The 24,629-nt window shown below is 28.7% G+C and overlaps 1 protein-coding gene across 1 annotated transcript in view; it reads left to right on the forward strand.

Annotated features, from left to right (window-relative positions):
- Positions 1-799: 799 nt before the first annotated feature.
- The window catches only part of LOC148302312 (lachesin-like), a 59,362-nt gene continuing 35,532 nt past the window's right edge, over positions 800-24,629 (forward strand). Inside the window, exon 1 of the mRNA XM_088271824.1 lies at positions 800-1,214. The gene's annotated coding sequence lies outside the window, so the exon portion shown is untranslated. The remainder of the gene's footprint in view (positions 1,215-24,629) is intronic.

The raw sequence follows: 24,629 nt of genomic DNA on the forward strand, positions 1-24,629 counted from the left end.
TTAGTGAAAAAATCACTTATATTTTTTAATTGAATGTGGAAGAGGCAAATATTGTTTGTGAAGACAGATTGGTGTGATGTTATATTCTCCCTGCCTACCTCTGCAACGAAGCAGCGTTATGGTAATTTAGTTATTTAGTGAAAAAAAACTTTTAATATATTGTACATTAAAAGCATTGTTAACTTTGTGGTAAGGTAATATTACACTCTCCTTATCATTCATCGTTCACATTGTTTATTTAAGTGGTATTACACAAAGTGAACGATATGAATGATAAAACGAGTGTTAAAAAGTTTAACAATTTATTTGATATACCGTAGAACGGGGCTTATATGTTAGTTGAACCCAGTACATTTTTTTTAAATTTTAGATCGTGGTATTGATCGAAGTATCTTAACAATAAGTGTCATCTGTCAGGGAAACAATGAATCATGTCGATACGTTCATTATTGTAGATCAAGTACAGATTTTTTTTTCATACTGGGTTTATACTGGGTAACACATCAAAGTTCAAGTAGCCCCGTTCTACGGTACAAATGAATATTAAAGGAAGCTCTGATGTTATTGTTACGCGATTCCCCAATAAATTAACTGAGTTCCTCTTAGATTAAAATATATTCTTTCGGGACAAAAAGTAAATACTTCCAAGTTGAACCCTAAAAGCCTTCGTCCTTTATCTCCGACATATCCTACTTGTATAATCATCACTTATCCCGTAGATACTGTAAAATCATCTCGATTCAGGCTTCCACGCAGGCGCACTGGCTGTCTCGCAAACCCACCCCTCCTCGCGGATTTCAGTAGAGCGCCGCGACGCCCCTTGTCGGGACGTGGAAGTGGGGAATCAAAAAGCGTCGGTTTATAGAGCCTTCGTTTCGGCTATTCGGTTCGAAAGTTTATCTTTGACATAGTGAGTCAAGTGTGGTTACTAAAAAAAAAACAAAGCTGAAATAATATCTAGTTTCTAAATGGTTAAAAACATAAAATAAAAACAGCTTGATTGGATTTAAGATGTAATTAAAAATATTACACATTTAAAATATAATAATATAACATGTGTTTTCTTTCATATACTTATAACAATATATGTATTTTTTAAAAACTTAAACCTACAATGTAAAATTAAAACCCCTTACATTGATCAAGCTATAAAAATAATGTTTGAAATTTAATAAAAAAAACTGGTTAAATTAGGATTTGGATGACATTTAACGGTAAGAACTTTAATTATTTTATTTTTATAGAAAATAAACCTTAAGTAATTTAAAAAGGAAATTGATGATCAAAAAGTTTGAAGGTTTAAGTTTGAATTTTGTTTTTATTTTCACAATATTGCAAGGGGAACTTAATTAAATTAGTACAAATTGCGTATCCAAGTTTGGATATGTAAAAATACATATTTGTAGTTCAAACGATATTCTAGAAAAAATATGAGAATATTGTATAATACAAGTTGAGTGTGTGATAGAACAAGGGAATACGTATTAAGGAAATTTAATGGTTTATAGCTTTTAATCACTTATAAAGCTGAAGAGACAGACAATTTGAATATGAATTAATTGGTATTAAGAGCGAAATATATATATATATATATATACATATATATATATATATATATATATATATATATATATATATATATATATATATATATATATATATATATATATATATAAATATAAATATATATATATATATATATATATATATATATATATATATATATATATATATATATATATATATATATGTATATATATATATATGTATATATATATATATATATATATATATATATATATATATATATATATATATATATATATATATATATATATATATATATATATATATATATATATATATATATATATATATATATATATATATATTTATATTTATATATATATATATATATATATATATATATATATATATATATATATATATATATATATATATATATATATATATATATATTATATATATATATATATATATATATATATATATATATATATATATATATATATATATATATATATATATATATTGACCCTGATTATTTTTTGTATTTTTTTCCTACTGCCTTCAACAAGCACCTTGTCATCTTAAGTGACGGAAATATTCTTTACATATTCATCCATGAAGATAACGTGGAATTTTTTGAAACCGGTCGGAAAATAATACGAAAAAAGCAAATTATTTACATTTATTTAATTTATAAAATAATCATTTCAACAAAAAAAACAGTATTTTTAGATTTATTTAATTAAAAAAAAAACTTTTTTGTAATCATTTCCTCTTACATATTTTTATTTAAAATTAAATAAAATTAAAATTATAATACAATATTCTGATATAAACAACTTCAATTTACACCTTTGTTTGATCCTCAAGTGAAACATTCGCGTTCTACATATGGAGTCTAACTTGGATATATTAGAATGAAAAAATTAATCCGACCTTCGAAACCTGGAAAATAGGCAGCAAATTTAATTAGCAAACCGTTTGAACTATTTCGTGACCCTCTGATTAAGTGGAACTTTCCCTCACCCGCACTTAAGGAGGCTCCGAGGCTAACTTAAGGGAGACTTCCCACTTAAGTGATGACTGAAGGATTCCCCCGTTCTTCAGACGCGATATAAGTACTGTAACTACGATATAGATTGCCTGGGAGTGGCAGAACAAAGATAAATCAACGATATTATACTGTCTACATTGATATCTTATATACGACTTGTTTTATACAGATAAATTAACAACGTTTAATTGCCACCAATGATATTTCACATATGATTTGTTGATGATATTACATCCCAATAAAATGAATCCCTTTATTTCAAAATGAAAACACCCTTACATTTACGTATTTATTACTTTTATCCAAAATGACTATCACGAAGTAAATGCTTTAAATATTAATTATAATGAGAATACCCTTACATTATTTAATCTATAAAAAATATTTTTGAAATTTTATAAAAAAATAATAATAAAACTCTTATCCGCACCCCAATGGTGCGTAAGGCACTGCTTCATATAAACGCAGTGTTATCTTGATCGTTTACACATGAAGGAAAGGTGATCAGCCCTCCGCTTCAGGTACCAGTCCAGGGTAATATTGAATAAATATTACAGTGAAAAAATCACTTATATTTATTTGACCCCCCCCCTGGGAATCGAACCCGGGACCTCCAGAACGGTAGCCGAGCGTGCTGACCATTACACTACGGAGGCGGACATATTATTTTAAAAAAACTTGTTAAATTTGGATTTGGATTACATTTCAAGGTGAGCACTTTAATAATTTTGTTTTTATAATAAAAAAAAATAATAATTTGAAAAGAAAATTTATGGTCGAAAGGTTTGAAGGTTTTTGTTTGAATTTTGTTTTTATCTTCACAGTATTGCTAAAAGACCTTTATTAAATAAGTGCAAAATGTTGAATTACGATAAATGATATTTTACAAATGATTTGTTGATGTTAATACATCCCTTTAAAATGTAGTAATATAATTGTTTTTTTTCTTAACATAGATGAAAAAGAATATTGAAGTCTGGACATTTACATGGCTTACGACCGTCATATATTGTATTTTATCTCACCAACAGATGTCTCTAGTGAAATCTAAGCCCAGTGAATACTTCCATATTCTTCTTAATCTATGTTGAGAAGTCAAAAAACGATATTACACTGTCTACATTGATATTTTATATTCAATCTGCTTTATACACATAAATCAATGATATTATACTGCCAACATTGGTATTTTACATGTGATTAACGATGTTAATACGCCCCTTAAGAATGCAGAAATATAAATGATTTTTTTCATTCCGATACATTGTAGAGATGTTTTAAAATTGTATTTAAATATTAAATTACTCATTTTTTAATGTTTTTTGCGGATACTTTGTGGCACATTTTATAAACTTTATGAAATGAATTTAATGGTATCGTAAGGGAAGAGTAATGAACTATAACCGAACTATGAGTTTTTCAATGTCTTAGAATTTAGTACAGAAACCTTGATGATGACAATGTTCTTGTCGAAACCGGTTTGATAAAGTGTACCAATAAAAAATGGTTAAACAAAGTTGTTTTATTTTATAAAGTTTATTAAATGACTCATTTCGGTCTTTTTCGATGGTAAAAATGAAAAAACTACAGTGATCTTACATGTTTTTGTCTCACACATTTTTGTATATATTATGTTATTTTATTAAATGAACGTACGCGTAATTAACAACATCGGAAGGATAATTTTCTTTTTGATTAATCTACCGAGATTTCAAGTAACTTAAACAATTTGGAGAGGATGAGCTCGAAGGTAAAGTTTTCCCCAAATTTTCAGCAACTATGTTAATAACTCTATACTTAGGAAAATTACTACGGTCTCCATTTTAATTATAAGTTTGGTTGGTAGTTCAATATCTGGATACAAGCCAATATAAATTCTACTGTGAAGATGTGTAGATAAATGTGTAGATAAAAAATAAAAATATAAATAAATAAAAATTTTCTTTTAACCCTTATTTTTACCCAATGGTGCATAGAGCACTGTATCGTTTTAACAAGGCGCAATGCTTTATTCAAATAATTTCAACGATAAATTACCCAAATATTTTAAGAATAAAATAGTTTTGAACAAAAAATTTCATGAACATATTACTAGAAATAAGGATGAAATTAAGACTGCCATTGTTGAAAAAAACTAAGTGGCAATTTTTTTTAATGTATAAGGGTTTGAAAATGTATGATGAGATGTCCGAATGTCTGAAGAATGAAAATAGTCTGAAAGAATTTAAAAATAAATGTTTTGTTTACTGTAAGAAAAAGTAAATATTTAAATGTATCTTTTATGTAAATTAAGTGTTATAAATAGTTTATATAAGTTGTAATATAAGCTAATTAAAGAAATTTAAAAAAAAATTAAACAATATATAGAGTTACTTACATGAAGGCAAGGTGATCACACTTACGCTTCAAGGATAAGTCCAGGGTAAAACTTATTAAATAAATATTATAGTGTAAAATCACTTTTTTTTTACCCTCCCCCCCTGGGAATCGACCCTGGGACTTCCAGCACGGTAGCTAATCACGCTAACCATTACACTGCGTAGGCGGACACATTACTTGAAGCATTTTTTTTGTAATCTCATATGCTGGGAGAATGTTGAAAGGTATTATATTAGTGCTCAAATATGTCTTTTACATGAGTTGTGTACGGTTGACGAAATATATTCCAATAATTGATTCAGCAGTCACTTTGTGGTAAAACCTATCTTTTTTAATTAAAGTTTTACTCAGTAAATACTACTTTATCTTTAAATCTACTGTGACACGTATTTTGATGCATCATTTTCAAACACCGTAATAATGCAGAATGCATAAAATCACGTATTACAGTAGATTTTAAGCAATAGTGATATTTACTATCTTAAACATTAATTAGAAATATATTCCTTTTGGCTTTATTCGGTCTTATTTGCATTTGGAGAATTCTCTTTTTTGTTGTGAAACCCCAGACAAAGCAAACATAAACATATCATTATTTATTGATTTGGCGTTTAATTTGTAGAACTCCATTTTAATTTATGTATTAATTTTAAATCAAACACAGATTTTTTGAATCTACTAAGTTGTATTTTATTAACAAAAACACATAAAAAATTATATTGTGACAATTGTTTCACCTTGTTAGGGCATTATCAAACGAATGTGAAGATCAAATGGACTACGGTCTTTATGTAGCTATACAATTCTAAGTGACAGTTTTAACACGTGCAGCAATAATTTATGGGAGATAACAGTAGCTAATGAGGGATGTAGGTATGTACCCTTATATTTGTTTTCTGGGAAAGGAAAAATTTATTGACATGGCCATATTTTAGAGAATTAATATTTTAAAGCTTAATACAATTGTTGGTAATATTATTTTTAAGAATTTACATATGTAGATTTAATTATTAGTTTATCAATAACGCATCATGCAAGCGTTTACATAGAGAGAGATGATGTACAGTAATAGTCTATTTAAATATGTTTAGCAGTAGTGAAGACATAAGGTTGGTTTGTTCATTAGGTAGTGGGGGATGTAGGTATGTACCCTTATATTTATTTTCTGAAAAAAAAATCATATTATACTAAAAAAATGATTTTGAAATTTATTGTGAAATTGAATAAAGTAGTTGTTAATTTAATGTATTACAAGACAAAACCTTAAAATAATATAACTGTTATTGTGCGATTTTCTTCAACACTTCCCTTAGAATGGGGGTAGTTTGTAAGATAGCTTCTAGTTATGGGGTGTAATTCCAATTGTTTTAATATGGTAATCATCCCCTCACAATGCCCGACGCAGCCTCAAGATAGGCTTTCTAATTTAGTACACGTCTCTGGGTACTAAAAATTATGATCTCTGTTTTAAAGCCACATACATACGAATATATCGGATTACTATAATTTCGGGGTTATGAAGCTTGAAAAAGGAAAATAATGTTTTTTTACTTAAATTTTTAAATTTTGAAATAAGTAGGTGTATCAATTTATGTACGTAACGGAACAGTGGATATGCCCTAACGGGTCAAAGGTATTATTAAAGGTATTATTTTTTTTGTATTTTTCCAAAAACGTGTAAACATATTTTACAAATGTTTTTTTTTTTATGAAAAGAAAGGCTAGAATCTATACTTCGCCATAAAATTTAAAAGATTTTTTACAAAATAATTAAATTTATTGAATTGAAATATTTGCCTGAATTACATCTTTCCTAGCCAATAACCACAACGTTTTCAATGATTCGTTTGAAAATATTCAAATGAAAAAAAGCTTGTACTTCACTAATTGCTCAACTGATGGCGCTATAATCAGCCATATTTCAAAATTGATTGGAAACCGTACCTTACTGACATCTGCCAAAACTCGTTTAGTTAGGAATAAAAATAAATAAAAATCAACACTCTTGCAAAATAAAAATACCGATTGACAGTTTACTTTCTAAAATATCTCAAAAAAGATCAAATCGGTAGAATATTTAATCTTCTAGCAATTGCCGCCATGGGCAAAATAAAACCTAATTTTTAACATAACGTTGTGTTACCTTACGTCCAAGTGACTGTGAAATCTAGCTGCGGCTTATGCAACACCGCTAATCATGATCCAACTCAGGCTTCAACTTTTAAAGTTTTATAGCCGATGCCTACTCGTTAGTGGATTTACTCTGTATGTTTAAAGTTACTATAATTTCATGTAATTTATGAGTGAAAATTCTAGGCAAAAACACTCGCCATTATATGCAAGTGGACTATTCAATCTTTAAAATGTTTTCTATGTTATGTCTTTAAATGTAAATTTTGTAAAATCATGGGTTTAATAAATATAAGTGATTTTTTCACTCTAATATTTATTCAATATTACACTGGACTGGTACCTGAAGTGGAGGGCTGATCACCTTTTGATCACTGCGTCTATATGAAGCAGTGTTTTATGCACCATTGGGGTGCGGTAAGGGATTTATTATTATTATGCCATGTCTTTTCATGTTAATTTTGTAATTCAAATGGTAATTATTTTTGAAAAATGTTTAGTATTATTTTTCCTCCTATCCAAACGATTTACGATTCCTTTATTCCATTCCGACATGTTTGTTTCAAATTGATTTATGCTAAAGTATATTTTTTCTTAACAGTGAAATATTTAAAAACTGCTCATTCGAAAGGAAATGAGGTAAAATTTACATGAAACGAACATAACGATAGCATGATTCGACAGTATTGAATTTTGTATTCAGAAACGGAAGCCTAATATTCTACGTAATAGATCTACACAGGACAAACAGGGTAACTAAGAAATAAGCTTATCGTAATACCTATTATAATATATTTCGTTTCTATTTAATATATTTTTAGTCGAAAATAAAAATCAAACTCAAAAGCATTTTTAAATTTATTTACTGACAACCCTTATCCGCATCCAATGGTGCATAGGGCACTGCATCATATAGGGAATCGAACCCGGGACCTCCAGTACGGTAGCTAAACACGCTGACCATTACACCACGGAGGCGGATAATCATTTTTTTATGTAATATTTATTATTTTTATTTTAAGAGATATATTTGTGTTTTTTATTATTTATAAAAATACTTCAATTTCATAATATTTATGTAAACCTAAGCAGCTGATTATTAAAAATAGGTATCAAATTTTGATACAGTGGGTTCGAACCGAGAAACTCTGACTCGAAAGTCTGCAACACTAACAACTTACACTGACCATAGCCAAACATACACTTAGTTAAATATTTCTTACGAACATTTATTGTATCAACGGTTTGATTTAAAATCTTTAAATAAAAGGTCCCCGCAGGGGTAGACAGAGAGAAAAGAACGCCACACCAATTTTTTTTTGTAAGCATTCTTTGTCTCTTCCACATTCATGCATCTTACATACATACCGATTATTACGACACCTGACTGTTCAAATATTTACTTTTCTTTTTCAGGTATCGGTCTTCCTCTGCTCATTTTTCCAATTACATTCGTCTCGTAAATTTGTTTTACCGTTTCATGTATATATATATATATATATATATATATATATATATATATATATATATATATATATATATATATATATATATATATATATATATATATATATATATATATATATATATATATATATATATATATATATATATATATATATATATATATATATATATATATATATATATATATATATATATATATATTTATATATAAATATATATATATATATATATATATATATATATATATATATATATATATATATATATATATATATATATATATATATATATATATATATATATATATAAATATATATATATATATATATATATATATATATATATATAAATATACATATATATATATATATATAAATATACATATATATATATATATATATATATATATATATATATATATATATATATATATATATATATATATATATATATATATATATATATATATATATATATATATATATATATATATATATATATATATATATATATATATATATATATATATATATATATATATATATATATATATATATATATATATATATATATATATATATATATATATATATATATATATATATATATATATATATATATATATATATATATATATATATATATATATATATATATATATATATATATATATATATATATATATAAATATTTATTTATATACTACCTGTACCCGATATCGCGTTGCTGTGGCTATGTGTTTATACATATACTAATTTTTTTCACAATATTATTCAATTTTTTTTATTTTGAAGTTACGTTGTTGATATAAGAGACCATCTTTTTAAATGAAAATGGTTAAAATTTTATACATTGAGAATTCGTATGTCAACCTTCTCAATGTTTATCGAATAAATTTTCCTTTACCTACCCCTTTTCGTTCCAGATCCGAAAATGAAAGCACTTATCGAAATTAATTGAATTTCTCTTCGCAACGTTTTACGGCTTGCGGAGTTATAATATTCTTTCCAATATTTTACGAAACAATCGACTATTTTGGCTTGATATAACAATATTCAGGATACCAACAAAAAAGGGAATTATTCATAATTTTTGCACATTAATATTCTTTTCCGATAGTAAAATACTTCTTCGCACAACTTATTTATCTTAAATTTATCGCAAAGCAATGAAACAAGTTTATACAAATAACTGAAGAAGTTTTACCATTTATTTATATTTTGAATTCATTTATTTCATTTACTACGTACAAACAAGAACCCTGTTTTATAACTGTTATATAACATTAAATATTTGATATAATGTTATATAACAGTATAAAATTTGACATCTTTACATCTTTTACGAAGGTTATAAAAGTCTTTGTATTTTTAGAGCTTACATCTTGTCATAGAATAGTAAAAAATTGAGTTTTACGCATATATTGAGATATTATGTCATTTTCTTAACTTTAATATATATTCAATATTACCCTGAACTGATAGATACCTGAAACGGAGAGCCTACCTTACTTTTTCGTATTTACGATGAAGATAACATTACGTTTATGTGATGTAGTCCCTATGCACCATCCGGTGCGGATAAAAATTTGGAAAAGAAAAAAAAATGAAATCATTGACACGTTCGTATATATGTATATGAGTTTCTTGGCACCATCTTTGGTTGGGTTGAGTAAGCTTTAAAAACACCCAAAATGCTGTATATGATGTAACTGGTAATATTTAAAGCATCATTTAAAAAAAATGTTTTTTTTAGGCGTCTCTTTGCATATGAGATGAATCTGAAGAATTTTGAATACATTTAAAACAAGGGCCTCTGTTAAATAAAAAGCTTAAAATAAAGAATAAGTCCTTAGTTAAGGAACCGAAATTTGTGAACGAAAAACCCAAAATATTGTAGATACTCGTATATGTAATAGTTCACAATTTTATATGTTAATTTTCTTGGTGGTAAATTCACGAAAACAGAACTTTATAAGTTGCCCGATGAATAAATATGTTTTCCTTCGCTTCTTAACATGTAAGATTTGACGGAAACATGAGAATGTACACTTTCTTATTACAGATGAAATTTTTATATTGGATCAGCTAATATTATCCGGTTTCACCTTTTCAAATAACAAGACAATCACGTTATATTCTGAGATGACAAAAGAAAATTGGAAAGAAGTAAATATTGTATTATTTTAGATACTCAATGATATCAAATTAGGAAAGTTTGATAGTAATAATAAAATGAAATGATTATTTCTCATTTATGTATTAAACGTTAAATCGAACACATATTTCTTAAGTGTACTAAGTTTTTTACAATATTGATTTTTCTGTGTTTTTTTAAGAAAAAATACAACTAGTAGACTCAAAAAATGTGTGATTGATTTAACATTTAAAACATGAGTCAAATGGAGTTCTACAAATTAAACGCCAAATACACAAATAAATAATTTCTCAGTCTAACTTCAACCTTTAGGGTGTTGGATAAATAACTTGAATTATAAATAAAACATTATTTTGTTGTTGTTAAGACTAGTTTTGGAAGCTACAGATGCTTCCATCTATTAGTTGAAATATTAACTAAATCATTAATAAGCATGAATAATTATCTGTACTTTTGAAGAAAATGGATTGAAAAAGTTTAAATTATTGCATGACTTTTATGTACAGTATAATAAAATAAAAACTATGTATTTTTTTCCACATGAATTTAATTTGACCAGCAACCGAGTTTCGTCGTAACCGACATCATCAGACTACTGTGATGCTATACGAAATTCTATGTTATATACACAACAAGGCAGGAGTTGAAAACATGGTTTTATATAATTATCTGATAAAATTATAATAATTTAAATTGAATGAGTTTAAGTATTGTATTATAATAATAATTACATGTTAGGTTTTGGTAAAGGCTTTCGGCATAATATGATACAATTATGTATTAGAAATGGATTTTGAATGTGAATTTAAACAATATATTTTTATTTAATTCTGGATATGTTAGTTGTGGACCTCTTCTACTGCTCATTAGCATGGGGAAGTCCTGTATTCTCTGAAACATAACAACAATTTTGGCAGTTACTTCTTATCGACATAACATTTAAAAGCATATATTGTGTGTATCTTAATGGGTTTATTAAAGATGTATAGATGTGTGCGACTTGATCGCTTAAAATTTCCTTATTGGGAGAGTTTTTTCATCTATCGATTCCGAGGATTTCTAATCTATCTAATTTTATATCCAAATTACAGTTTTTACAATTTTTTGATCCTTAGTTACTCCAACATGATTAATAACGTATAAATAAAAAATTATTAATGTACAAGTTATCTTTGCGTAGGAGTTATCAGTATTTATATAGAGTATGATAACATCGAGCCTTCGTTGACTAAAAATGGGAGACGCCCTAATTTAATTTAACTCTCTTTTAACAAAAATGATTTTTCAATTTCCAAGTATGTTTTTTTACTGTTTTTTTACTGATCTTTTTCGTAATCACTCAACAAATCATACAGATAACCAGTGTTAATGTTACTCGAATATATTTACTATATAGATATTTTAAGGCGCGCTCTGTTTATTAAAATGTTAAAATTTTTATTGAAAAAAATTCTCTATTTTCAATTTAAATTTTACTTGGAAAATACCACTTTTTCTTAAAATCTATCATTACACGTATTTCGATACATTTCATTTTTTCAAACATTGTGAAACAAAACTTTAATGATATTAGATTTTACCACAAATTGACTGCCGAATCAATTAGTGAAGTTTAAAAAAAAATTGTCACCTACGTTTGAAAATAAGTTCAATTGTTTTTTTTACATGAACATATACGAGTATATTAATATAGTTCTTTTAAACGTTTGACTTTTAAAGGTAATCAAAATCTAGCTTATATTTTATCTTCTTATAAAAATCCCAACAAAAATCATACAAATGGATTTCCTTAATAAATTCATTCATTTTAAATTGATTGTGAAATAAAAAAATTAAATAAAAAACATGGTTTTCAACCTCTGTCTTGTTATGTATATAAAATATAAATTTGTTTAGCCTCGCACCATTCTGACAATATCGGTAATGATGAAAGTGTTCACTGATCAAATAAAATATTTAGTTTTTATTTTATTATATGAAATGCAGTTTCACCAATATATATCAGTACACAACTAAATCAAATTAAATGTGATTTAATAAGTTGGATAATTAGGAAGCTTTTGTGATGGTAGAAATTTTCTAGCTTTTAGTAGATTAATGTGAACCGCCTTAGGTACTACATTCTCTCAAATTACACAGAAGACCCCCACACGCCGCAAATTAAATAAAATTTCTTGAAAGGCCTCCTTAACTAATCAAGGAATACTTCAGAAAAGAAAATAATGTTTGCTATTTGAAATTTACGTTCAAGATATAATCTTAGAAGATTTATATAGCTGCACAAAATATATATGGTAAGTATATTTACATTGAAGTCAATTGGAAATATCCAAAGTTTAATAGAATTGAACAGGGTGGTATGAATAGCAATGCAGTAGACGTTCAATGGTAGTCTATATGCAAAATTTTCGCATAAAATATTGATGATAGAAATTGTTTATAGAGTTTAAAGGCTTCAACATTATCAAAGTCTGTAGAAAATGAAAAATATTTAAACAGTCATTGACAGAAAATTTCAAATATTAATATTCAATAACCAGGAAAAAAATCCAAATTATCAATTTATTATTATCTTCTTCTTCTTACCCTTATTTACACCTGAAAGGGCATAGGAACGGTTAAACGGTTAAACGGTTACGGAACTATGAAAATAAAACAACAGAAGGCAAAAATCCAAGAAGATTTCAATGATTTATCGTCTTGCGGTTTAAATAGTCTCACATTAAATTTTCCACCTATAAACATCGAAACATTGCAGTAGAGAGGCAGTTGGAGTAATCGGCATTTGACAAATTGCCAAAATTATCTTGAAGTACGTGGAAATTCCACAAAAACAACAACAAAATCTTTCCTATGCTTCGAAGTGTGTAACACACTATTATTGGGCTGACAAAAAATGTTTACCCGTATATAAATTGATTTGACGCTTTTATTTATCGTCAGGGAAAAGTCAAGTGAAATCAAGAAAAATCCTTGTACGAGAGGAATTAATTCTTCGGGAGACAGATCCAAGCAGACATATGGCGTCACATTTCAGAGCGTTAGGGGTAACTGGGTAAGAAAAAGCTTTCTTATTCTCTTTGTTCCTTGAGGGAAGCTTTTCCATTCAATAAAACATCTTCAGGGGAGGGTACTTAAACCCGCTTTATATTAGTGTTCGTCAAATTAATACAAAAACCCAACAGTGCTTAAGTTGAAAAAAAAAACACTCTCACTTAAGCTTGTTGGTTCAAATAATATTTTCCCGATTCGTAACAAATTACTTTTATTTGAGTCTGGGAATGTCAAAAAATAGACAAATCTTTCTTAAAACAACTTATGTTTGTTTATTTATTTTTAACTAACTAACTAACTAACCATCACGCCGCTTCCCCGCAAGGGTAGGCAGAGAGATTAGCGCGCCACACCACTCTGTCCTTGCAAACATTCTTCGCCTCTTCCACGTTCATGCATCTCCTCATACATACCCGCCGATTATTACGACTCCTAACCTGACCACTTTCAAGTATTTGGCATACCTGATCGTGCCATGTTTTTCTCGGTCTTCCTCTGCTTCTTTTCTCGCTAACATTCGCCTCATAAATTTGTTTTACCGTTCTTTCCTCACTCATTCGTTCTACATTTCGTATTTACACGAGGATGTTTTAAATTAAACCATTGATTTTATATATACAAAAACTCATGTTGGTAAAATTACATTATTTTAAATGTATGTTATTTATATACACGGGTCTGAATATTAACTGATAAGTTCATATTTAAACCCGCAGACAAAAACATCGTAGTTTTGATACAAAACAAAAGTGGTTAAAAATATATATTTTTATACATAATTGTATATATACGTCGTAGGTAAGTAGGTCGTATAATAAATAATTATTTGTTTGTTATCGATTAAGTACAGTTATTTAGGCTTTTATTTATAAAGTTGATTATTCTCTTTATACAATTGTTTTTTTTTCATTAATTGATTCGGTAGTCATTTTGTGGTGATATCTTTCCATTTAAATTTTAATTTAACTAAGTAAATTATTATATTTCATCTAATGTGAAACGTACTTCGATGCAATCTGCACCATTTTCAATAACCAAAAGCATCGAAACATGTATTACTTTAGATTTTAAGAAATTCTGGTGGTTACTTAGTAAAACATAAGTAAAACAAAAGTAAGTAAAATTATTTTTTTAACTGAAGATTTTTCATCATACGTAAAAGCATTCTCAGTTAAATTGCAAATGTCTCCTCCGTGAATTTCTGTTTTACAACTAGAAATAGACGGAAACTTCAAAAACACCTTTTGTGGCGCTGCAACTTATGGCATGAATTTTATTTTGCTTACACTGCACTCACTTTACGCGATTTGCTCTGTTCAGTGCATATCCCCCTTTGTTCATATTCGATTACGACGTGTTTGTCTCGGGAGAAAATCGAAATGGAAAAGCTCTTTGAGCCCTGGAAAGGATCCTATCACTTATAGGTATATTAATTAATCCAACTAATTTTTTATTTTTTTGCTACCGTTTACAATTTTTAAAAATATGTGATCGATTTAAAAAAAGGATCACTTTTCTTTTATTCATTGTTTCGGCATTTACTTTGTGGTAAGACATGTTAAAATGATTAAGGAAACACTTGTTTTTATACCACTTGATTTTTACTAATCATTCCGATTTATCGACCTAAAAGAATATCGATTTTTAGATAAGTTAAATGATTTATAAGAATTTTGATTTTTGGATAAAACTTATCGCTCACTCCTTTCAACAACGTCGTATATAAAAAAAAATCATTTTCAGGAGATCGTTTTTAAAGTTTAAAAATATAATAAAATGTATTAAAAACAAATATCAAGCTACCTATTGACCTTTTACTGTGCAACAGACCTTTTTAGGTAGAACCTTTATGTTTTTTCATCATTTGAAAAATATATTGTTATTGAAAAATGCATTAAACAATACCCTATCTTAAAGACGAAAAAACAACACTTTCTGCCCTATAGCGCGTAAATGTTAAGTTAAAAATATGCCGCTTTTGCTGATATATATGTAGTTCATTTTTGGGGGACTCCGAAAACATGCAGAATTGAAAATTAACGATTTTTGATAGATGACGTTGTTGAAAGGAGTGAGCGATATAGCACCTTATCGGTAATATTATTTAAAAAAAGACAATTCAACCCTTAGATGATTCATTTATGCTTTCCATTAGATCGTTTGAGACATGAAGGTTTTGTTCGATTTTCACTAGTATCAATCAGTTTTTATGTGTAATAGATATTTTTTTTATCTTAACTTGGCAAAAAAAAAATACTTAACCCTTTGTATTGATGACAAAGATAGACATACTGTTGATTATCCAGTAACTGCGAAAATTGTTTTATTCGCGAACAAGCAAATCTCATGAGTCCTCCTCTGATAACAAGGATATAAATCGTACACAGTCCATGTACATTATGCACAGGACCGGATGAAGGTCTAATAAATAAGTAATATTATATTCTCCGTGTACAAAAAGTGGTTTTAAATTTTAAAAAATACTACTACTATTACAACCTTCCCTATACTACTATCCTTCTCTATACTCAATGATACATAGGGCATAGGATCAAATTGATGCAATATTCACTTAATTGTTTACTTTTTGAGGGTAAGGTGATCTTAATAGATATAATAATAAAAACAATCAAATTTATTTTGACCCCTCCCTGAGAATCGAACCTGGGACAATAAGTATGTTAGAGAAATGTGATTTTACCACTACACTATAAGGACGTTAAATTATTATTAATGTTTACATACAGTCCTAAGAAATCCATCAATGTTGTCTAAATCTGATACATATTTAACCATAAACGTATTTAAAAAGTAAACAGTTGATTCGTTCACTTATATGCATCTAATTTTTCATCTCAATTATCGGATAGTTACTAAAAAAGAGCTTTATTTATATTTATTATTTATTTTTTTACAAAAATGTTAATAAAATTAGTATATAACCACTCACCGAGATTTTTACGTCTACCGGTTTCGAGACGTACCCGTCTCTTCGTCAGGACAATCACTAACACAGCATATTATATACTAATATACGTTTAACCTCGGCTCGTAACGCATGTCTGTATTGAAAACTATAGTGCATGTTGGTCTTCGGGTGGACCAAAAATCGCATGTGTTAGACTTTTTGTGTAGTTTTGAGTGTGTAAATGGTGCTATGGTGGTGAAGGGTAGTATTGTTTGCATGCTGTGTTAGTGATTGTCCTGACGAAGAGACGGGTACGTCTCGAAACCGGTAGACGTAAAAATCTCGGTGAGTGGTTATATACTAATTTTATTAACATTTTTGTAAAAAAATAAGTAAGTAAAAATGACTAACCACAAAGTAAATGCTTTAAATATTTATAATATTGAGAATATTATTTATATTTACTTAAAATAGATAGATATTTACTAAAATTTACTAAAATATTTACTTAAAATAGATAGATATTTACTACAAGTTACTAAAATATATACTTAATATGGATATTCACTAAAAAATATCATTTGTCAGCTATTTACTAAAAAAGATATCTGTCTTTTAAAAAAAACATTTAAGTCATATTTTTTTTTAGTATGTTTTTATTTAGCTTGACCCAACATCACCCGGTATGTAAGTAAAATCATTTCAAAGGTATTTAAAACTTGAATTTTTTAAAAATATGTTTTTTAATAAATTTTTTTCTACTATTGATAATAACTTAATAGTGGTTTACAAGAAAATGTGTATTATTTTGAGAAATAAAAAAAAGTCTTTTTGTATACCAAAACATCAGCGGCAACATAATATCCTATGCTAACGACACCACAATAGTTATAAACGGACCCAACTGGAATACCGTAAATGATCGCGCAAATAAGGACATGAAAATCCTAAAATTCTGGTATGACAATAATCTATTATCCCTAAATACAGATAAAACATTCTTTATCCCATTTTGTATCCATAATCTCAAAATACCGACAAATATAAAAATTACAATTCACAATGGTGACTGCAGGGATTCAAATTGCAAAAACTTATGTTCCGTTTTATGTCCAAAAAAAAAAAAAAAATATCTAGGTGTAATAATAGACCAACATTTGGAATACCATAGTCACATTAATGAACTTGTAAAACGAATAAGAAAATGCATATATATATTCATTAGAATCCGAACATACTAACCATCGACAACCTAAAAAGAGTTTACTATGCTATCGTTCACTCACTACTACAGTATGGCATTATTGCATGGGGAGGCTCATACAACAACATACTGAACTCAGTGAAAATAGTACAGAAAACCATAATTAAAGTCATCTTGAAAAAAAAAACATATTTCCAGCAAAATTATTATTTTAAAAAGTCCCAAATATAGAATCCATTTATAAAAAAACGCAGTTTTTCAAATACTAAAGGGTGACAACTATTTAAATTAAACAAAGAATTTATCATCGAGATTCTCAAACGATTTTTCTATTCCAAAATGCAACACCAAGCAATTTCAGCAAAACTTCAAATATTTGGCAATCAAACATTTCAATAAACTCCCTAAAGAAATAAAAAAATAGATGATATAAAAATCCTTAAGAAAAAAATTAAAGCTCCATATATTTAAATCTTTAAAAAAATATATTAAAAAAAACTATTATATCTTTTATTATATAACATTAAACCACGAGTGTAAGTCTCTTTCCAAGCACAAGAGCACAAACTCTTTTATGGAGAGGCACAGCGAATCGAAATATAAAAGTTCTCCATATGTATAAATGATTCAAATGTTATTATGTTATAAATAAAAATGTAAATATATTAAATGAATTAAAAAAAAAAAAATCTCAAAATAATATATCACTATGATCCACAAAGTTAATGCTTTCAATACTTGAATTATATGAGAAAATATGTCTTTAGCATTACAATTCCAATAAAGTATTCAGAATAACAGATTATATACTGATATGAATAATAGCCTTCTTAAAATTATTACCAAGTTTAAGCTTTAAAAAAACACGTATGTAGAAAAAAATACTGGATTCGGCCCCCTTTTAGTACACACGGAAATAAATTCAAGAGTCAATGTATCCGCGATTCACACCCGCTATCGGAAATATATCTTAATTAAAAACATGTTCCTTCCGGTTAAAGATTTATGGTTCCTACTGCGCGATAAGCTGACCTTCAAACTTAATTAAATTCTACGTTTTATTTCACAATTGCAACGAGTTAAGCTTTCAACAGTATTTTTTGGTGAAAAAATTTACGTTATCGGATTTTGAAATAAATCAGGCAAGATATTTTAATTTAGGCGTTCTTAAATAAGTGGAAAAAATAATAATTTTAACGTTTATTCGTACCCTTATCCGCACCACAATGGTGCATAGGGCACTGCATCGTATAGAAGCAGTGTTATCTTGATCGTTAAATACACAAAGGAAAGGTGATCAGCCTTCCGCTTCAGGTACCAGTCCAGGGTCATATGAAATAAATATTAGACTGAAAAATCACTAACATTTATTTTGACCCTCTTGGAAATCGAACCCGGGACCTCCAGCATGGTAGCCTAGCGCGCTTATCACTACACTATGGAGGCGGACGTATTAACGTTAAAAAAATATTTATTGTCCTATCCGTATTTTTTACAATAAAAACAACATATAACATCTTTCCAAATATTTTTAGACACCTCAACATAGATGAAAATGAATATAAAAATGTCTGAGCATTAAAATTAACGAATATTTGGACACACTCAAAATGTTGTAAATAAATTATGTAGTCAAATTTTAATAATAAAAATAAAACAAAAGGATATTTTCTAGCGTTTCTCGAGTATGTGAATATAATTCAAGATCCAAGACCTTACATATAAATAAAAGAGTTTTTGCTTAATACAAAGCTTCTCGCATACTACCATAGCTGTCTTAAGTGAAATTCATTAATTTGAAAATCAATTCATTCATTCACAGTTTCATCAATATATCTAGTTCCAATAATTTGAAAAGTGTGGTTATCAATGTTACACGTGTGTAGAGTGATCACTTAAACCAGCCTATGATGGTCGTAAGCCCCGTAAATGCCCCGATCGCCATATTCTTCTTCATCTTTGTTGAGATGTCAAAAAATAATATATATTACTAACTCTTAATTGGAGATAATCCAGATTTGTTAAAAAGTATTTGGACACACTCAAAATGTTATGCATTCATATTTTACTTTATTTTTGTAGATTCATCGAAATATATCTTACTTTTGACTAAAATAAATGAAATAAATTAACAAAAACGACAAGGAAACAGAAATTTTGCTGGTTATTCATTATTTCATAAAATACTGTTGATTCCTGAATTAGAATCTGATTGTTAATATTTGAACGAGTTGCTCCAATAAACTTGCTATAAAAAAGGACAAAAAACCTTCTCGAAATATTGTTAAATACTTCTGGGAGTAAAATATTTGCAAGAAATAAAATATACGAAATTAAAGGATTTCTTTGGGTACCTACTTTGGTCCTTGATTATTTCAGGAACCTCTTAAATTTTATCGTTTCCAGCAAAATGTGTCAAATTTATGAAAAGCTTTTTTATGCCTTTTATCAACAATGAAAAATATTTTTGAAAAGCTCAAAGTTTTATTTTAATTGAAGGTTTTATTTTACGACGAATTTCATTTTTACTGAATTGATAATCATAAAAATTACTCTGAATTATAAATATATACGACAATTTTAAAGATATAGTGGGAGTATAAAATTAAAAATTATTTTAGTGTTGATATTTCAAAGCTTTTAAATAGACGTTGACAGTTATTTTTACAACACTCTCCTTATCATCCATTGTTCACTTTGTGTAATACCACTTTTATAAACACTTATTCGTGACTACCGGTTTAGGAAAATCATTCCGTCGTCAGGTCATTAAAATAAAAGTATTACGATTTGACATTTATATACAAATAAAATTTTGAATTTTTTCTACTTAATTACCATCTTATTACTTACTTTTTATTTCATTTTATTTTTAATGAACAAATGTTAAAACGTAATAATTTTGTTTTAATGATTGAATGATGATGAGAAGGTATTTTCGAAACCGGTAGTCATGAATAAGTGTTTATAAAAGTGGTATTACCCAAACTGAACAATGAATGATAAGGAGAGTGTTTTATTACCATGCCACAATGTTATCAATGCTTTTGATTTACAAAAAAAAGTTATTTTTAACATGTTTTTTTTAACGCATATTCGTCCTGTTGTTGGATAGTCAGCTAAATCTTCTGTCATTTTTCGTATTTTATGTGAGGGTTGTCAATGATATACTTGAAAATACAAGTAAAGCGTGCTTACCATTACACTACGGAGGCAGACAACCCAATGGTGCATAGGTGCTTAGGGCACTGAATCGTATTGATACACTGTTATCTTGATTAATGAAAGGTGATTCCCGGGCACAGGAGTGATCACCTTACTTACATTCATCAAGATAACAAAATAATAAATATATATAAGAGCAAAATATTACTAATAGTTATTTTAACATCGAATTCGGAACCTCCAGCACGGTAACTAAACACGCTTACCATTACACCTTGTAGGCCAAGTAAAATTTATCGTGTAACAAATTAAATAAAACTCATATTATTTTTTGACATCTCATTAAAGATGAAGAAGAATATGGCAGTCTGGGCATTTAAGTCATAGGCTGGTTTGAAAATAACTCCTGTAATTGGAGATAATCCAGATTTGGTGAACAAGTATTTGGACACACTCAAAATGTAAATAAAATTGTTTAGATATTACCATAAAGAAATTACTTTCCTCGTTTTGCACTCCACTCCTCATAGGATACATATCCTTTCTGAGCGGTGTAGCGGAATCATATAGATCGGATGACGGATCGCCCCAGTTGAGCACTGGACAGGGACTCTAATGGATCCTTAAACATCCCATTGTTATGCTAATGGTCCTCTCATCAGTTACCTCATATCTCCACTCGCTGTACAGTCAAACCTCGATATAACGGACTAATTGCGGGAGGGGGTGTCCGTAAAAGCTGAAAGTGCGTTGTAAAAAAAAATATTTACAGATACAGATTTGAAAATATATATGACAGGCGCCGTGGCGTAGTTGGGTAGATGCTCGATTGCGAAAGCGCGTCGCGGGTACGTTTCCCGCCAAGTGCAAAACAAATTTAATAAAGATTTATTTTCAATTGCTCTGGATGTTTGTGATGTATTTTTACATTTACCTCCCCTATCCTTACTATCCTACCTGTAGACAAGCCTCTTAAAGTAGAGGTTTTGCGGGTTATTCCTTAAAAAAAAACAATTTGGATATTATTTTTAAATGTAAACACTGTATTTTTGCTAGCCTCCTCTCGTTTACAAGTGATGTTAGCTCTAACTTAAAAAAGACATTGTAATTGCTATAATAAAAGGATATAAGAGAAAACAGTGATCACCTTGCTTTCATGAGTAACAACACTGCGTCAATACGATGCAGTGCCCTATGCACCATTGGGTGCGAATAAGGGTTAGTATAATAAAATTAACATGACTTTTTTTTACATTGGATCTTCAATTTGAGTTAAATAGAGGTCCGTTTTATCGAGGCTTTACTGTACTTTCAGTCCAATATTCTGAACCGTCATATTATGTCTCCGCTCAACTGCACAGCTTACAACTATGACGTCACGCTTTGCGATTGTGACGTATGAGCTGTGAACCGATTTAAATAATGACACATCATCAGACACCATTTAAAATAGGGGACAAAATTGTTTCACGACATTTTCAGTGTCCAGATACTTGTTCACACTGGGTTTCTACACTTCATCTAAGAAGAGATTCATTCAAGCTAACTAACTAACTAACTAACCAGGGGTAGGCAGAGAGAATCGAACGCCACACCACTCTGTCTTTGCAAACATTCTTTGCCTCTTCTACATTCATGCATCTCCTCATACATACCCGATTATTACGACTACTGACCCGGCCGCTTTCAAGTATTTGACATACCTGATTGTGCCAAGTTTTCCTCGGTCGTCCTCTGCTTCTTTTTCCAACTACATTCGCCCCATAAATTTGTTTAACCGTTCTTTCTTCACTCATACGCTCCACATGTCCAAACCATCTCAACACACCTTTCTTAATTTTATCGATAATGCTTATCTCAGCCTTACATTCTTTCCTTATTTCGTCATTCGAACATCTATCAAACATCGTTTTGCCACACATTCGTCTGAGGGATCGCATTTCGACTGCATTCAGTCTGCTTTCATCCTTTTTTTGCCAACTCCATGCTTCGCTTCCATACATAAGGGTTGGAACCAGAACTCCATTGTGTACTGCTAGTTTAGCTTCCAGTGATAGATTTTTATTTGCTAAAACTGATTTTAGTGCACCATTCACTCTGTTCCCAGCATTCACTCTCCTTTCTATGACTTTATCAATCTTTCCATCCCTAGAAAACATACTACCCAAAAAGTCGAATGATGAGCATATTGTCCTCTCAGGATCTATAAAAACTATCCTTCTCTGCACTGTCCCTTATAGAATCAACATCACACACATACACACACACACACACACACACACACACACACACACACATTCATTAATTTGCTAGATCTACACTAAATATTTTGTACTTATCTTTATGTTTCTGAGGTTAACTATAATTGGCTTGTTTAATGTATATATTTTAATTGTTTTGTTTTACATATGTTGCTGTTGTTAACCCGAATAAAAAAATAATAATAAAAGATGCAACGTCTTATGATGCATCACAATATATTTTTAAAAAGGTTTAGGTCTGCAAAAAAGTGTGAAATTAAAATATTTGAGCATATAATAAAAAGATACATATTTTTTCATTAATGTTTTTCGCAGGTACTTTGTGGCACATTTTATAAACCTTAGAAAATAAATAAACTTTGTTTTAATCACTTTTTTATTTAACCGGTTTCGACAAAAACCTTGTCATCATCAGGGTTTGTGTATTTAATTCTAACTACGAGTATTTCAATGTTTTAGGATTTAGTACATAAACCCTGACGATGACAAGGTTCTTGTCGAAACCGGTTGGATAAAGTGTACCAATAAAAAAGGGGTTAAAACAAAGTTGTTTTATTTTATAAAGTTAGATAAATATTTTTATGTAAAAAAAAACCTGATTCTTTAAGGCAATTTAATATCTCTAAAGTCGTTATTTTGAATGTTTGGATACTTAAACTGTTTCATACTTATTTTAAATTTTTGTCATTATCTTAAAATTCACGGAATCACGACGGATTATTCTGTTCTTTGGGCAAGTTGGATAGCCTGGCTATAATTGGTTGCCCAGAGAGGAAGTCCGGAGGGAGAGGAAGATCCCCACATGATGGACCAATCAAATTAAGGCAGCAACAGGCACCTCGGTGGTTGGAGCGCCACATGCAGCGCAGTCAAAGGATAACTGGAGAAGAGTCATTGCTTCAACAAGGGTCACAACTCTCGGTGATGATGAGTAAGACGGAAAAGAAGAGGAAAAAGAATATTAAAATCATATCCTGCGATTGCAGGATCTGCTTTAAATCATTGACCTTTTTATATACTTGTACAATAAAAAAATGGGGAATAACAGAACGCAGTCCTAACTAATGAAAAAGAAGACATAGATTTGAAAAAGTTTTTACAAAGTAAAATTTAAATGAATACTGATTGACGAATGCTTGAATAAATATTGCAAATCTTCACAAGTTATGCGTAGTGATAAATAATTACAGTCAAAATTAGAGTGACATTTATACTCCATCTTACATTGAGTCGCTTCGTAAATTTGTACAATAATGAATTCCGTTCCTTGTGATGGTAATAAAAATATTTGGAGCTGAATGGGGTCGGATTCAGCAATAT

This window comes from Brachycentrus maculatus, unplaced genomic scaffold (genome assembly GCF_059751285.1).
Source record: "Brachycentrus maculatus isolate JH-2025_06_01 unplaced genomic scaffold, ASM5975128v1 h1tg000463l, whole genome shotgun sequence".
NCBI classification, from domain to species: domain Eukaryota; kingdom Metazoa; phylum Arthropoda; class Insecta; order Trichoptera; family Brachycentridae; genus Brachycentrus; species Brachycentrus maculatus.